At 45.4% G+C, this 17,122-nt stretch overlaps 1 protein-coding gene across 3 annotated transcripts in view; it reads left to right on the top strand.

Annotated features, from left to right (window-relative positions):
• The window catches only part of MGLL (monoglyceride lipase), a 99,876-nt gene that overhangs the window by 49,548 nt on the left and 33,206 nt on the right, over window positions 1-17,122 (top strand). The window lies entirely within an intron of this gene.

Genomic DNA, 17,122 nt, shown 5'->3' with positions numbered 1-17,122 from the left:
TGTATCTCATTCCCTAGTACCTAAATTACAGCAGTTCTTTTTCAGTTCTGTTGAAGGAAAACGGCATAAAAGTGTGCATCTTCCCCTAATAGATGCATGCCCAATACTTTTGGTGCAGTCAGATCCTGCGATTAAAAAAGGAAAGCATCCACTGCATTATTTACAAAACACCCAGTTTTTATCCCAGTTGCAGTATTATAAATCAAATCTCGCTTATGAATAAGTGCATATTCAGTCACATAAAATGAACGTCAGTAGGGTGACTAGACGCAAGGGCAAACAAAGCCCGTGTACCTTTAACAGCAGTGTAAAGGAGACTGTTGGAACACATACAGCTTTGTTACTCCTGCATGAAAGCTGCACCTCCCCTCTTCTTTGCAACAGTTAAATATACCAGGGCCTGTGTTTCTTCATATCTAATTGCTCTAACAAGAAGAAAAGCAGATCTGCATGGCACATTGCTGGTTCAGAGATCCTCCCTTGTAAAAATGTAAAGTTCTCCCTACTGCAGTGGCATTTTGTCAAGATTGTGGATCCATACTATAGTTACCTCGACCCTTGATTATTGCAGGGCATTCTAGATTGGCCTGCTCCTAAAGAGAACTTGGAAGCCTGGGTCCTATTGTGCACTTGGTGGACCGTGAATGTCCCATCCGTTCCTCAGACCCATCCGTTCCTCAGACAGAATGCGTTGCTGTTCAGTTACCTAGTTCAGTTCAAGGTTCTGATGGTTCTGCAAAGCCCTAAACGGCCTTGGTCCCAAACACTTGTAAGAACTGCCTTTCCTGCTGTGCTTTGCTATAACAGCTTCACTGAGCTGAGCAGAGAAGGTGCAAATCCTGCAAATGGGTGAGATTAACAGTCACCCGCTCACATCCATTCTCTGTTCCTTCGCACTTCTGTCATTCTGCAAAACAGAATTGTATAGGAGGACATTTCTGGAAAGATGGTAGAACTGACAAAGGAGGCCACTTTATAAGAGGTAAGTTGTTGCTGTGCTGCTGTGTTATATACATCTATTTGTGTTAAGTTGCACAATCTCAGAAGCGTGGTATCATATGCAGTAAACAAACTCCAAGCAACTATATTGCAAAAAGGAAGTCTGACATTTGTTGAGATAGATTCATAGGACACCCGTCTTGCTGTCGGAAGGGCACAAGAAGACAAGGATCAGAGAGAAGCTCCCAGGTTAGGCAGAGAGAGGCATTCCATCAAGAAGATAACACATCTTCACATCAAGGTAGCTCTTCCCTCCTGTCTGTGCATGCTCAGTGGCCACACTCCCAACAGTATCACATTCTTTTTAATGCACTGCCTTCTACCCTTGTAGCTCACTTTTTGTATTGTAGCATAGAGGTTTTTGTCCAACTTGTTTTCCAATTCTAGCCCTACTGCATTGTTCATTGGAGGTCTTTGCTGTCTGATGGAACAGTTGTTTTGCATTTTTAATCCACCTGGAGTCCTAGTGAGAAAGGTGTGCTATGAATCAAGTAAACAAAATAAAATAGAGCAGCATCCACAGAAAAACAAAAATCTTCCATGCATTTCGGAGTAATCCAGAGCAGCTCCATTGACACATGTGCAAAGCATTATTGCTATAATTTAAGCTGTTCTTTTAACCTCCCCAAAGGTTAACCTCTTTCTTCTTCCTCCGACCATCCAGTTCTGTTAATTCTTCACACTACAGTGTACTCTTTTGCCTCTTAGCACCTTAGCAAGTGGCTGGGCTGTATCACCACTGCAGGTGGTGGATTGCATGCAAAAACAATTCCCTCTCCAAACAAGACTAGCATTCAGTGAAAACAACTCACCATTTTCCTCTCAGCATCCCCCCTTCTCTTATTCCTGCCCATGTTGTTGATCGCCTTGTAAACTATTATCAGGAAGAAGAACCAGTCACAGATGTTTGTAATTGTCCCCTGGGCTACTGAGAGTTAGGGGCCATAATCATCCTTCAGGCCTGAGGTTGTGAAGAAGGACAAGCAGCTGGCAGTTGTGTTTAAGGAAGTTAGGGAAAACCAGGGCTAAAGGAGAAACAATTTAGCCCTACCATATGTATTATCACTGGATAATTATGAGGATACTGGGTTGATCAGAAATGCTGCGTTTTCTGAGGTTTAAATAAGTGGATCATCCTGAAGTACATTAGTTGAAGATGCAGTGAAGAGTTTGGGAATTTCATATCTTCAGAAAGAAAAGGTACATAATATAGATCCCCCTGCTGTTGGCTACATTCATTTTTCTCCTATAGACTTTATTTGGTTGCATATAATTAAATTTTAAAAACTTGGGATAGGAAAGATATGAACAATTTAAACATTATGCTGGGTTACCCCTGCTCATGAAATGTTTTCTCTTGGACTGCAATTTATACAAAAGCATTTAACCAGGATCCCCTATGAAAATGGTGGTTCTCCATAGCAACAGCATTTCATCAACCTGATTCATTAACTGGTTTCTCTACTGCTGGCTTATAAAGTATGTCTGGTTTGGAAGGTTGCTTTTCTTTTCTTTTTTACATGGCTATTGTTGGTGACTTTTCATGCATTAATGCATCGGGAGGCATTTGCCCTTTTGCGGGAAGAAACAGGGTAGTCTTAGATCTAATCCTGTAAGGATCTAAAGTAAATGCTGGCAATCAAAAGGGAGAATAGCTGGATCCCTATTAATAAGTAAGGAACTTAAATGATAAAGGCATATATATCTAACAGTATAATCTTAAGGAGAGTTATACTTTGCTAAGTACATGAAAGTCATTGAGCACAGAAGAACATAACTCTGGCATTGCACTACAGATTTCCTCATTTATTCTGTTCACAGACTTTTGATACAGTGGTCAGCTTAATAAAGTATTACAGTGAAATCTGTGTTATTCAGTACTTTGTTATCCTAACAGCTTGGTTAACAGACATCTGTCCTAGATGGCGACACAAATCTTCCTGCAGTTAACCAGAAAAATTCCAATAGCCATCTGGTATCCTTTTCTGGTGCTTTCAGAAGTCAAGTTTGTAAATTCACAGCCTGCAATATGTCTGAGGGTGGAAGGCTCACTGCTGGCCATCTACTCCCTCACTTAGTGGAGAGAAGGTTCTGAGAAGCGCAAGTGATGAGCCAGGGCTTTTGCCATGACCGCAGTGTTAAGGTGCCACGGAGTACAGTGGGATCACCTGGGTGGCTGCTCAGCCATCCCAAGATGAACCATGCAGGAGAAAAAAAGTCCCGTCCCACCCACAGTTCCAAGAAAGGTAGTCACCCTGTGTCTCAACCGGGGCAGGGAGTCTGGTTCCCTTGCATGATGTCAGAGAGTGAAGTAAGATAAAGCTAGTCTGCCACGGTATCTTATTTGCTTTCTACAAACAGCAGATGCACTACTTTAGTAATATTTTAATTGCCTTCATTTTCTGCAGACAGTGAATAGCTCTGCAGCCATCAGAGCAAAGCTCTATTAAATAGCACATTTGATTAATGGGCAATCTCATTCCCTGGGGATGCCGGATAACAAAGGTTTTTTACTGTGATATTATTTCCCTCAAAAATGGATCCACTCTGTGGCTTCCCAAAGATCCTACACCTGCCCGTAAAGAAAAAGAGTTATTTAATGCACAGCCCTCTGCAAATAATATTGTTTCCTGCATTCTGTGCCATACAGAAATTGTACAGGTCTGGCTACAGTATTCACAGAACTGTCTAATCAGCACTGCTAACACTAAGTTAATTTGCCAAAGTGTGCTGATCTAATCGAAACAGAATGCTTACGAACACAAACCAAGTTCGGTGTACGGGCTAATAGAACAGCCAATTCAGAGTTGGTTTATTAGTTCTTTTCCTTAAAAAAAAAAATCAGTGTGCACCCTACGCCATTGAGGAGAAAGCCTTCACAATCATTCTGTCACTTTCAAATAGTCCAGGCAGTAAGCAGTTACATTTTTGCAATCCCCTTGTCAACTTGCATTGCCAAGATTTTAATATAAAAATAATGGAATACAGTAAAACCAATTTTGAAAGCACACTTTTAGAACCGTGTCTAAAAAAGGGAAATACACTTGGGAAATGTGTAGTGGATCATCCTAAAGCCCCTACAGAATAATTTTAAGAAACCCTGTAGATGCTTCTTAAAGGTGAAAAGAGACAACTAGGCAGAGCAAGAATAAAATATAGACAACAGTGAAAAAGATTTTAGTTTTTTGTCACTGGACAAGTTCTGGGGAAATACAGGGTTGAAACAGAGTGAGGGAGAAGTGAATGTTTTAGGTAGCATAGCAAAGATATTTCTGTAACATATTGGTGAGCCGGCAGAGTTCCTTTAATTGCTCTTACAAGTGTTTCCAAAGAAAGACTATTGTTTATTTCAAAAAATTTCACCTGGGAACACTGGCATACAGTGTTATTGTAACAGTAGCTGAAGCAGTCCCTAGGGATTTTTTGGGAGGAGGGTGGCTGTCAAGTCACAGCAGATGTTCAGAATATAGCCTTTGCCTGCCACTGAGTCATGACCCAGGTATTTCTTAGTGGTCTCATGTCAGAATACTAGCCAGGCCCACCCCTGCTTAGCTTCCGGGACTTGACAAGACTAGCCTGGGTTGTCTGCATCAGGACAGTGTCACATGACAGATGCTCCAAAATGCTTCTGAGCCAGAACTGGCCATGGCCTGTGGTAAAGCCTATGGCTTCCTGTGATGTCCCTGTGTGCATTGAGTTCCCTGAGAAGCTACACATGCCTATGCCAGAGCAAAGCACTAACAGTGTTCCATTATATTCTTACAGCCTGACACATAATGTTCTTGCACAAAAAAGAAAATGGAACTTTTTTGCAAAACTTTCCCGTTTTATATCAATAAAAGAGACAGTGCCATGCATCCTGAAGGCCATACACATAAAACAGTCCCTTCATCATCCTGTCACTTCCCATTTTACCCTCTTTTACACTTACAGTATCACTGTTGATGGATCCATCCCTTTGGCATTGTCCATCTTGAGCCTGAGGTTGGGTAATGTACTACTTCTGTGCTCCTAACAGGGCATAAGGCAGACCAACAGAGCGGGAGTGGGTTTGCACACAGAGGTTCAGACTTGACGCTCAAAAAAGATCCTGTTGAAACACTGGGAAGTCTTAGCAGATGATGAAATCTGTTGGGAACTGTATCTCTCATGTAAAATCTGGCTCCATTTGTTCAACATCCTGGCCGCATGGCTGTGTTTTCACTGAGATGAGCCTCTCCGTTGGGTAGTCGTGACAGAGGGAGTGTTTTGAGGAGGATTTTGGCAGTGTTTGCATAAGAAAGGAATGCAAAACATTGAGGGTGGCACAGGAGTAATCAAAGGCAACCCTGCTGGTCTCCAATTCCCTTTCACATCTTCGACTATAGTCAGGCATTGCTTTAGTTTGTATTGAGCCAAGGTCCGTGAGCCTGATTTGCTGGGTTTGTACCTGTGCTTCACTCACCACTATTCTCACCCCTCCCCGCTGTGTGCATAGTATACGGATCAGAAATGAGCTTCATTCACTTGAGATTTATGTGTGCACACAGGTGGCTTAATCAAATCTAGTCCCCTCCCCACAACCTGTGATTCTAAGCTTGGATGAAATTTAATTTAGAATCCCAGGTCATGGAGGGGCTGGGACATCTCTCCAATTAATTTGTGAAACCGCATTTCGAAATTCCAGGTGACTGAAATTTGTTTTGAAACTGGGTCCTCCATGTGGAATGAGGCATGTGATTCCAGCAACAAGCCACGTGCATGCTAAAGCAATGCCTGAACACAACCGCCATCATGTCTTGGAAGAAGACAGATGACTGTATTTTCTCTGGTATAAACTTATTTGAAACATGCTGAGGTTCTGCACGGTGTGCTGCAAAAGGATCCTCCAATGTGCCACCTTCCCCAACTCCTCAAGAAAAATAAGTCTTTTTCAGTTTATGTCTGTTATAAAATGTCAGTTTATAGCAGTTTATAGCAGTTTCTTTTAAAGGGAGGAACTGTCAAATGGGTGGCACAGAACACTCAATTCATAGCAAATGAAAGCTCGCAGAAGAGCTGGAAATGGATTTGTTGTTGTTGAAAAAAACGGACATGTTTCCCAGCTAAACAAACTGCTGCTTGGGGCTTAATAGGATGCATGTGCTAAAAACCACAGCCACACACTCACAGTACCAGCAATGTAAGAAGGCATGTTGTGGTGATCAGCAGGTATGCACTATTGGCTGGATGCTTTGCTTTAGGGGGGGGGGACCTCAAAATACTAATGAAGGTAGAAATTATGTCTACCCCTTTCTTTTAAACAAGGACTGTATGTTTCCAGTATTCCTAAAGCAAAATCATCACTGTGTTACACCAGCATAGGGGCAGGATTGCCATAGGGACTTTAAGATTGTGCTTTATGTTTTGTAGTTGAACTGCAGTGAGGCTAGAGGTCTTAACAGATGATGAAATCTGTTGGGGACTGTATCCCTCATGTAAAATCTGGCTGCATTTGTTCATTGTACTGCTCCTGTGCTCCTAACAGGGCATAACAGAGCGGGAGTGAGTTTGCACACAGAGGTTCCTCAGGAGGGGGCCGTTCTCTATGCACTCCCTCAATTTCCACTCCTTATCAGGTTTATAAAAAAAGCCAGAAGAAAGATCAAATATGATCAGGGTGTCTCCTTTTTGGCCTCATCAATTCTGGTTTCCAACCCTTCTGGATATCTCCCGGAGAGAGACCAGATTTAATCACTATCAGTCAGGAGTTTCATCCTGATCTAAATAATCTCAACCTGATGGTGGCAGTTTGGGATAGAGACAATTTTTCTGCAGGAGGTTAATGAAGTACTCCTGTATTTATACAAACCTAATACTAGAAAGATTCAAGTGGCTAGCCAGGCTGCTCTGAAGTAGCACAACGGAATTTGAGTGTAACGGCACTTTTAAGACCAACAAAGATTTATTCAAGGCATGAGCTTTCGTGTGGTCTGAGAAAGTGTGCCTGCACACAGAAGCTCATGCCTTGAATAAATCTTTGTTGGTCTCAAAGGTACCATTGGACTAAATTTTTCTTATACGAGAAAGACCTATATAATACTAGAAAGTGGAACCAGTTTTCTCTCTGGTGCAGTGAGAAGCAGATTTCTCCGGCTAGTGCTTTATAGCAAATTATATCTGAATAGCTGTTGCACCTAAGGAAAAAGAGTTAGGCATTTTCTTCCTTAAAAGTCCACCTGGCGGTCATCTCTTGTTTCCATCAGGGTGTCAGTTTTCTCCGTCACTTGTCCAAAAGATTACTTAATGGACTATGTCATCTTTGCCTACCTGCCTCAGGAGCCATTGGATTCCCAATAGTCTGTCTCCATTGTTTCGGCACAATTAATGTTTATGCCCTTTGATCGCCTTTCCACATGCTTGTTGGCTGAACTCTCTATGAAAGTCTATTTTCTAGTGGTTGTTACATCAGCCAGGAAGGTAAGTGAGTTAGCAGCTCTTCATTTTTGAAGATCTTTCTGAGAGCCTAATCCTTCAACCTAGTCTTAGTTTTCTCCCTAAAGTAGTTTTTGGATTCCACTTATCCCGGGATATTATTTTGCCTGTCTTTTTTCCTGCACCAAGCTCTGAAAAATGAGCAATTGTTGAATTCCCTAGAACAGGCTTCCTCAACCAGGGTTTCACGTCTTGACAGCCCTGGAAGGGTTTCAGGAAGGGGTTGGAGTTAGTTAATTTAATATATATTTTAATCATTTATGGGTGATATGACCATATATGGGAAGGATCCCTGGATGGGCATGAACACAGCTATGCTTCCCAACCATATTCTGCACGATTGTGCCACTTCTGGGGTTTCTCAAAGCCTGAAGAATGGTTCAGGAGGTTCTCAACGGTAAAACAGTTGAGAAAGGCTGTTCTAAATATTAGGTGGTCTTTCTCATTTTACCTTAAAAGAACCCTGACATTCCTTAGAGACAGAGGACTGTTTATATATTTTAGTGCAGGGGTCATCAACCCCAGGTCTGCGGCCCGGTGGCAGGCCGCAAAGGCCACGGTACCGGGCCGCCGCCAGCCACGCCTGCCTTCCCCCGCCGGCAGCAAGAAGGAAGGGAAGAGGCAGGTGCAGCCGCCGGCATGGTGGTGACGCAAACGCACATGCGCGCTGTTGCCGCGCATGCGCGATATCGCCCCCTAGTGGCGAAAACACGCACACACAGTTGCCGCACATGTGCGTTAGCACCACCTGGTGGTGAAAACACGCATGCGCGGCAATTGCGCGTGCACGTTTTTGCAGCACCCGGGCCGTCGGCTCTTCCCTCACTCCGGAGGCGGTCCCTGACCTGAGAAAGGTTGGGGACCACTATTTTAGTGGACAATAGAGGAAAGAGGGCTTCATCTCATACTTTGTCCCAGTGGATTGTCTCAACCTTTAGGGAGTGCTGTGATTTGACTGTGCCAGCTAAACATTCATGGCCATAGAGCTATAGTTTCTTCAGCAGCTTTCTTCAATGGAGGACCACTGACAGATCTACTGAGCTGCTGCTTGGACATCAGCAGACATGTTTATACGCCATTACACTTTGGATCTGTGGCGAGGTGAGAAGCTTGAGTGGGAAAGGCAGTGTACTTCATTCACTATTCAAGTGAGGAAAGCGTGCCCCACCACTTAGTGAGTAGCTTGTGAGAGTCCTGCACAGAAGATCAATGATGAAAATAAAGCTGCACTTACCGGTAACTATTGTTCATCGACTGTCATCTTGCCGCAGGCTCTGGCTTCATGTCACTCGAGGTACTGAGGTGGAGGCACTGCTGCGTGGGAGTACACGATCCCTGGGTGGGAGCAAGTTTCTGGCTCTGGTGCATATTGTCCCCTGCAGGCTTTTAGCTGTAAAAAACCTCTCCAATGGCAGGTCTGCTAATGTGCAGTTCCCGTTTGTGCCTGCATAGAAGATACTCAATGAACCATAGTTACAGTTATGTATAACTTTGTTATCTATGACACACTCTACACTTATAGGCAATTCTGACTCACCGCAGGCGACTAGGTGAGCTGCTGTTTTCAGCCTAAATTAGAAGGCAATCCTGAAGTGGAAGACTCCAGTTAAAATGAGGCCTAATGGAAAAAAATCCCAAGTATGTTTGTTTCATGAAGAGCTTCAGTCATTTTCAGTGGAAGGAGGCTATGTTAAAGTAAGGGACATTGGGTTTAGGATTGTCTGGAATTCAGGTTTTCATGAGGCTGTGGAAGGGAGGAAGCGATACAACAAGGTCTTCCCACTTTTTGGCATAGCTTCATTCCCCAGGCAAACAGTTTCTCTTGGCTAGAAATGCTTCAGATGAGGTCTGTATCTTTGCATGTGCTGTAGTCCCATTCTGAGGGCCCATTCTGCACACGTTGGATAATGCACTTTTAGTGTGCTTTTGCAGCTGTGTTTTCCTGTGTAGAACAGGAAAATCTGCTTCTAATATGCATGTAAAGCATATTATCTAATGTGTGCGGAGTGGGTTCTTTCTCGTCTGGCGCTCTGTGCCTTCCCTGCATCCTTCAGTCAGTCAGACCTTTGCACTGAAGCCCTTGTCTTTAATCAGTTCTAGGATTTTTTGTTGACTGTTCATATTTTTGTGATGTACAACTACTTCCTAAGTCTTGTTTAGGTTCTTTGATGTAATACACCATTTTGATCCTGGTCTGTGTCCTCCTGCCAGGTGGTGCCCCACAAGTTCATAGTATAAGGCCATTTCTGCACAGTGGCCAAAATGACGGGACGGTTCCCTACGACACTAGCATATTTAATCACACTATCTCCCCCCCCCTCCACACATTGTACTCTCCCTTCCATGTCTTCCACTCCCTACATGCTGCGCAAGCAGCAAATGTGGGATCGAAACTAGTGGACGGCACGGCAAAGGCGGCAAACTCCCCCCCCCCCCCGATCATTGCAAAAAGCTAAATTTGCTTGGGTATTACTATCTCCGTGGAGCCTACCCGTTTTCGGTCTGCAGACCTCCACCCCATGCGCTGCTCTCTTTCCCCGCTGTGCTGTCAGTCTGGCATACGATCTGGGGGAGGTGCTGCAGAAAGAGGCCTGCGTCCAGCCCCCCACCGCCTCTGCTTGGGAGATGGAAAGGTCAGCAGGGGTATGGAAAGGTCAGCAGGGGGGAGCACCCAGCCCTCAGCACCTTCCCTCCAGTGAGCCTGAGCTGCCATCGCTCCATCATCCCAACTGCTCAAGCCACACGGCTCGGGCTCGCTGTAGGGAAGGGGTTGTGTTGCCTATTAGAGGAGGAGGAGGAGAAGGAGAAAGGAGGAGGAGGAGGAGGAGAAGGAGAAAGGAGGAGGAGGAGGAGGAGAAGAAGAGTTGGTTCTTATATGCCGCTTTTCCCTACCCGAAGGAGGCTCCACAACAGACACCCTGTGGGGTGGGTGAGGCTGAGAGAGCCCTGATATCACTGCTCGGTCAGAAGAGTTTTATCAGTGCTGTGGTGAGCCCAAGGTCACCCGGCTGGTTGCGTGTGGGGTAGCTCAGAATCAAACCTGGCATGCCAGATTAGAAGTCCGCACTCCTAACCACTACACCAAACTAGTGGTTTCAATGTGGATAAGTAATGGTGGGGTAGATCCTGTTCCTTCCCTACCACTCCATCTAGCAAAGTCTGAACATTTCATGCAGCCTAAGGAGTGGAAGATCCACTTAAGTTCAAGAAAGGTCCCTTTAATCAGGATGGGGGGGATTAAACTAACCATATCAGTAATCCCAAGAGCCTCTTGTGGCGCAGAGTGGTAAGGCATGACTAACAAGCTCCTTGCATTTATGTCTCTGAAGATTTATTTTCCTGCTAGCAAAAGAGACCAGTTGACAAATCCACATTGATTTATGCAAACTCAGTTGAAAGAAATACTTTAAAGCCCTCCTTTTCTCCAGAGTAGCCTCTTGTGGCGCAGAGTGGTAAGGCAGCCGTCTGAAAGCTTTGCCCATGAGGCTGGGAGTTCGATCCCAGCAGCCGGCTCAAGGTTGACTCAGCCTTCCATCCTTCCGAGGTCGGTAAAATGAGTACCCAGCTTGCTGGGGGGTAAACGGTAATGACTGGGGAAGGCACTGGCAAACCACCCCGTATTGAGTCTGCCATGAAAACGCTAGAGGGCGTCACCCCAAGGGTCAGACATGACTCGGTGCTTGCACAGGGGATACCTTTACCTTTACCTTTACCAGTAATCCATGAAGGAAAAAATAGCGAAGGGCTACATGACTTGTACAAAGGTTCCTGTTGAACATAAGAGATTACCATATACTGACCATTAGATCCACTTAGAATGTGATCTATTCTGCCCAGCAGCAGTTTTCCAGGATCCTTCCTGTACTGACTGCCTGAATTCTTTTTAACTGGAGAAGTTGAGATTTGAACCTGTGACATTCTGCATGCAAACCAGAATGCATTATTGATAGACTAGATGCGAAGCTCATTTTAAAAGCGGGCTGGAGGCTGGTCCTCCCTCCCCCCCTCCAGCTCCCATGGCAGAAGAAAGCAGCAAGAACTGGGTGGTGGACGTGGAGGCCCCACCTGACTCTGCTGAGGAGACATGTACGGCATCTATCACCACCACCAGGAGATGGGAAGGGCGCGCGCCTTGTCCACAGAGGCCCCAGCAACCTTCGCCATCTCCTAGTTGCTTCAGGGGACTGTGAAGGTGGATCTCTGTGGTGGAGGTGGACAGCATTCCTAGCTCCTGCCAGGCAGCTGTGGAGTGGCCTCCACATAGCCAACCTTCCTCGACCCCAGGGGTGGGAAGGAGGACATGGATGGTTGTCCCTGTTCCCCACGGCAGCACAAAGAAGAACCATGGGCCTATGCAGAGGAGATGGGAGGCCTCTCATGGCTCTGGGGGCAGTGAGAACCCCAAGGTCCCCATGGTGGAGGCAACTGGCCTGGGCTGCCCTCCTGCAGTGGCAAGGAAGCAGAGAAGAGGGAGTGTTACCTTCCTGGCACACAGTCGCTGGGAGGAGGTTGCCGCAAGGTGCTACAGGGTCGTCTTCCCGATGACATTCCGTCCCTCTTATTGCCCTCAGAAAGGGGAGCCCTTCCACTGAAGGCAAATCATAGGCCAGGGAGAGAGCACACCAGACTTTTGCTTGGCCCTCAGTGGGAGGACCCTCCCCCCCCAAGGGCCAATCAGAGGGCCAGCAGGTCCTTGCAAGGATCATGCACATTTTATGTGGAATTATGATGATGTCAGAACCAGTTTATATGTAGAATATGTGTTCAGCTGATGAGGTCATTCATTCAGGAAGTCTGAGGAAGGATTTGGAAATTCAGTCTCAGCTGAACAGATCACGTTTCAAAAAAGGTCTGTGGATGATATATTTCAGCACACTGTTTTCACACAGATGTGTTGAAGGGATTCATTCTAAAAGCTGTCCTGTGAATACAGTAATAGGAAATCAGACCCACCCATTAAGGACAAGTCTCACGCAGCCTGGGGTAGTTCCGGTCTGTCTCCCCTGATTCTGATCCCTCAAGAAGTTCAATGGTGATGTTGCCATTTGCAGGTGATGCGTGCCAAAGGACCTGTTTATTCTTCAGACTGTTTGCTTTCAACATTTTTAGCAGAAGCCGCTAGTGTTATAAAGACAATTCAGGAAAAGATTGTGTAGAGTTACAGTTGACTACCCCATGACCTGTAGCCTTGACACATAAGAATAAACAGAGGGTTGTTGTTTTTTTAAGCACCCCAGTTGTTCTAATGGATGGGAATTAAGGTTCTTTCACTTTGGATCGTTTTGTTTAGCATAAGACCCCGAGTGGGGTGGATACTTGCGACGGATTTACTCGATGAGGCTTTCTGCTCCACAGCAATGGCAGAAATAATTTTAGCCTAGAAAATTGCCTCTTTCCAATTACTCTTTTTTTTTCCTTACCAAGACAACAAAACAATAATGTAAGTGTTGTGCAGGCACTAGTCTAAAAATATCTTGGCTCTCCAAAAATGTGTGCTTGGTGGGAGGAGAGCCTTCTCAATGTGTTGGACTGTTTTGTGTGAGGCGAGAGAAGTAATCTTGTGAATGCTGAAAAGAAATGGAAGTTGATCATGTGGGGGGAAAGAATGTGTGCTCTGTCAAAGAGACACATCTGTAGTATAAAAAGGATCACTGATGGGCCCCTTCGCAGAAAATAAAGCTAGATTACGTAGCTCTTTATAGACATTGAGAATTTTTTTTAGATTGGGTGGGGGAGCTTAGATAGAGTGGTGGTGGGGGGGGGGGGGACTTAGCCATAGGAAGGACTCGGCCTCTGTGCCCTGCTGTTAGCTCTCCAAAGATATTGGTTGGCCACTCTGTAAGACTTGTTACTGGACTAGATTGCCCAATGGTCTGATCCAGCTGGGCTCTTTATTTATTGAATCTCTGTACTGCCCTTCCCTCTTCTTTTGCTCTTAGGGAAATCACAGGTAAAAGCTGTCCTGGACTGACTTCCTGTGATTGTTGGCCACAGTATGGTGGTTTCCATCGGTATGCACATGATACAGTATTTGCACACTGACCCAGATGGGGGTTAAACGAAGCATGCTGAAAGCTGAATCTCTACTGAATATCCCGAATGTGGGAGCAAATTCTTATGGCTACTTTGCTACGGGTCGGCACAACTCGTGGGCTGGCTTTGTCCTGTAACTGTTTAGAAAAGGCCCTTCAGTGCTGGGAGTGCTTATGGAGTTCAGTAGCATCAACAATGGGCATTAGCTCCACCCATTGCTTCCTCCCACTATTTGAGAGCCAAGGTGGTGAAATGTTGGGCTTGGATTTGGGAGACCCAGATCTCAGTCCTCACGTTGTCATGGAAGCTTGCTGAGCCAGTCACACATTCACAGCCTGACCTACATTGCAGAGCTGTTGCTGTGCAGAAAAAATGGAGGAGAGGGAGAACGGTGTGAGCTGCTTAAGGCCCCCACTGTGGAGAAAAGCAGTGTATAAATGAATAAAAAGAAACTAGTGGCCTTGTGAGAGGAGGCAGTTGGTGAGATGAAGCACCTAAGGCTAAGCCGAGTGGTCCCTCAAGAACTGGCAAAGCTGTTGGGACTTGGCTCTGCTGCCCACCAGAAGTCCTCTAGGGCAGAGGCCCACTGGGAAATTTTTCAGTACATTAAATGGCCAGTTTCACTTGATGTGTACCTCATGGCTCTGAACCCAGCTATTATTTTGCTTTTGTATGTTGCTTTAAATGACTGTTAAAGTGGAAAGGCAGGACAGAAATAGTAAAACCTTTGCTGAAATGCAGCACAGAGGATCGGAGCAGAAGGAAGTTAGCGGTATCACATCTTTATCCTGCCCTTTCTGCAAGGAAGTCTGGACAAAATGCATGGTTCTCATTATTTTCCTTTAATCATTGCAACAAGATCAACCCTTGAGATTCTTGGCACAGGGAATTTGAACCTGGGTCTCTCCCTTCTTAGTCTGACACACTGACTCACACCTTATAACTTCGTCTTCTGGTAACAATCCTAGACTGAAGTAGCATGTCTTGCTATGTGTTTTCTGCTCTCTTAATTTAGCATTCACTTTGCCCAGAACAATGCAGATTCTTGAGTTTCTGGATGTTGATGATCCAGGTTAACTGAGTTGTATGTTCCATGAATAAGTATGTATTCTGATAATCTAATGTTTTATAGCCCAGCTTAATTGAGGTCGTAAAGAGACATTGTGTTTCAGAGTTTTTTATTCCATTTTCCAATACCATTGAAGCTGAGTGATTCGTCTGAATGCAGTTGCTAAACTTCCCCCAGGAACTTCAGCTATCCCAAGGTTTTCATTAATCCACAATCATTACATATGTCCTCTAAGCATCCCAATGTCAATGTAATCCTAAGGAAATTGCACTCCTGTTTATCCAAACGACTCATTATCCAAACAGTTTGCATGGCTCCCAGGCCATCTGGGAAAGAGAGGTCATACTGTACATCTGCATCTCACCGCTTTCTCTAAACTTGAAGTAAACATCTGTACAAACAAAGGAAGACTGGATATTCAACATCGAGGGCCCCTTTTCCTGCTCTGGTCATTGCACTGAGCCTCTTTTCTCCAAATGTGTATATCTCTGTTTCTCCAGATCTGCTTATCTATGGAATATTCTGACAGGGGAGGGTAGTGGAATTTCCTTCGGTGGAAGTTTTTTTTGGGAGGAGATTGGATAAGCACCTGTCAGGAATGTGTGTGTTTTAAGTCCCCAAGAGGGTAGGGGACTGGACTGAATGGCTCTCTGTAGTCTCTTCCAGCTCTATGTGATTCTGATACTGAAGTGTGGCCCCCATCTGTGGAAACATAAATCTGTAGATTGGGGCCACACTTAGCTAAAACAGATTTTACTGCAAACTTCGGTGATCCCCCCCCCAAATAAAATTCTGAAATCTTTAAAAATAATACATGATGGGTTAACTTCTCCTGCAATTAAATAAAATTCTCTACTCAAGCACGAAGAACGCACCTATTTCAGGCAGTCATTGGATGCACCTGGGAGCCATGCAGAGTCCTAGTGACAGAGGTGATGCCCAGGAACCATGCTGGATCCAGGGGTGGAAGCAGTGCAGCTGAGGAACCACATTGGGCTCAGAGCAGCAGCATGGCCCTGGAATCACACTGGGCCCAGCACAAAGTTTTTTGGGGGGGGAAATCCCCCCCACAAGTCCAGCAGGCCCACATTTGTATCTCAGAATTGGCAAATACTTTAAGAAAGAAAATAGTATTGAGATTCTACAGGAAAAGCTCTATTAGCCACTATTTGCTTCATTTATACCACAAAGACCAAACCTGAACAAAGTACAGAACAGAGCAACCAAAATGATTAATGGGTTGGAGCAGTATTCCCCAACGCCCGGGTGCGGCCCGGTACTGGGCCGTGCAGCCCTTGGTACCAGGCCGTGACGAAGGGGAGGGAGGTGCGGACACTGGCGCGGCAGGAGGTGCGCCTCCCTCCCCCCATGGCGCAGCGCTCGGCCGCTTTGCTGCGCCAGGAGCGATCGGCCGCTTTGGTGGCCGAATTGCTAAAGCCTAGCACTGCGGGAGGTGCGAGTGCAAACACGCAGGTGTGGCAGCCCCGCGTTTGTGCCTTTGCACCCACTGACAAGCGCCGCACTGGGGGGGTAGGCGCGGGTGCAAACGTGTGGGCACGGCAGCTCCACGCCTGCGTGCACCGCTCTCCTTCTCGGCCCCCCCCCCCCCGGTCGCCAGCCTGAAAAAGGTTGGGGACCACTGGGTTGGAGGACATGACCTATTAAAAAACACTGAAGGATCTGGAACTTTTCAATTTAGAAAACAAGTGACTTGAGGGGGACATTATAGAAGTTTATAAAATTATGCATAGAGTGGAGAAAGTAGAAACTCAGGATGTCTTCTCATCTTCTCATAATGCTAGAATGTGGAGGCATCTGATAAAATTGCAAGGCAATAGTTTCAGAACAGAAAAAAGGACTGCTTTATTATATGAGCTAGCTTGTGGAAATCACTGCCACCAGACGTACTCATAAGCACTGTCTCTGGAGGACAAGTCCATCAATGGTGACTAGCCACGGGGAGTCAAGGGAATTTCCATAGCAAACGTCTGCTGCAAATCATGCTAGAGACAACATCAGGCAAGGCCTTGGTCTCTGGCCCCTGCCAGTTGTCATCCAGAGCAGCATGTTGGCCACTGTGTAAAGCAGGCTAGAGGGACCACTGGTCTGATCCAGCAGAGTTCCAGTTATGTTCTTTACTTCTCTGATCTGCTTAATTACAAACCAAAATCCATATTCTTGTGCAACCACATGCTCTTTGGAAGAAAAGGTTATCATTAAGGTGCATTCACAGATAACTTGATGTAGAGTAGGTACCCCTTGGATAATAAAATGTTCTCTTTGTCCTTTTGCTACTCACAGGAGTAACTGGCTATTACATAATGCACCAATTCCTGCTGCTACAGCAGAGTAACTTCTAAAGGGCCACTAGTGGGAATAATAGAGCAACTTACTGTTCTTACTTCAATTTATTAAATTAGCTGCAACCGATCTAAAGCGTGTATTGCTGAAGGCCTCTTGTGACATAATTAATAAATGTCCCCTTATGTGTTTGGGCTTCTGCCTACTGAGAGATTCTGTTTGGTGTTGGTGATTAATTGACCTGCTGGTAGTGACTGGAAAAATCCT

This window comes from Paroedura picta, chromosome 3, assembly GCF_049243985.1.
Source record: "Paroedura picta isolate Pp20150507F chromosome 3, Ppicta_v3.0, whole genome shotgun sequence".
In the NCBI taxonomy this organism is placed as follows: domain Eukaryota; kingdom Metazoa; phylum Chordata; class Lepidosauria; order Squamata; family Gekkonidae; genus Paroedura; species Paroedura picta.
This window is presented reverse-complemented; position numbering and strand designations above follow the sequence as displayed.